Here is a 1229-nt window from a genome sequence, read left to right as displayed (position 1 = left end):
AAAAAAAAAAAAAAAAAAAAGAAATGCGGAACCTCGGGCTGTCTTCAGTATGCTCTATCACCATTTTCATTTTACTAACATCCTCAGGTGATGCATTCCCATTAGAATTTGCACAAGGAGGCAATGCAACCTTCAGGTTCAACGCTTCTCTCCTTCCTATTGTCTGAGACAGAAGTTCAAATTCCATGCAGAAAACTGCAGCAATTTCTTTTTTTAATGTTGTCTGTGTCACATTGGTTGTTCAGGAGGGTGTTATCTATTTTCCATGTGTTTATGGAGGTTTTGCTGCTTCTTTTGCCACTGATTTCCAATTTCATTGTACTGTGGTCAGATAAAATGCGTGGGACGATTTCAGGTCCTTTGCATTTACTCATGCATGTCCTATAAGAAAGTATGTGGTCTGCATTAGAGAAAGTCCCATGCACAGCTAAGAAAAAGATGTTTTGATGTTGGGTGGACCACTCTATAAACATCTACTAAGTCCATTTGTTTACAGGTTTCATTCAATTCTGTTATTTCCTTATTGATTTTTTTTTGTCTAGTTGATCTATCTCTGTGACAATGATGCATTAAGGTCTTCTTTTACAATTGTGCTATTCTTATTTGATTTTTTGTCTATTAATATTTGTATTATATAGTTTGTGCCTTCATATTGGATGCATGTATTTATAATTTTTATCTTTTCCACTTGCTGTTTTATTCTAACAAGTATGAAGTAACCTTCTTTATTTCTTTTGATCATTCTTGGTTTAAAGTTTACATTTTCCACAAACAGAATAGTGATCCCTGCTTTTTTCTGAGTTGCTGTTGCATGGAGTATTGTTTTCCATCCTTTCACTTTTAGTCTTTTTTGAGATAAACGTGTTTCTTGTATACAGCATATTGTTGGATGTTGTTTCTTGACTCATTCTGCCAGTCTATTTTTTCTGAGTGTTGAATTCAGAACATTTACATTGACAGTTATAAGTAATATGTATTGTCTTATATTTGCCATGTTATTTGCCTGCTGTTGGTTCCCTTATTTTCCTCTGTTTAATTGCTTGATGATTTCTTTCTGCTGTATTTCTTGGACTTGTGGTCCTTTGTTTCTCTGTCTACAATATTTTTCTTTCTTTTCTATTCATTTTAATGAGAAAAAATAGCAATGAAACAGTTTCAAAACAGGTTAGTAGGAAAGTTACAATAATGAATACATTTCATATTGTCTTTGTAGTAGTTATTCAGAGGAC

This window comes from Octodon degus, unplaced genomic scaffold (genome assembly GCF_000260255.1).
Source record: "Octodon degus isolate 3935 unplaced genomic scaffold, OctDeg1.0 scaffold00002, whole genome shotgun sequence".
NCBI classification, from domain to species: Eukaryota; Metazoa; Chordata; class Mammalia; order Rodentia; family Octodontidae; genus Octodon; species Octodon degus.
Note: the sequence above shows the minus strand (reverse complement) of the source record.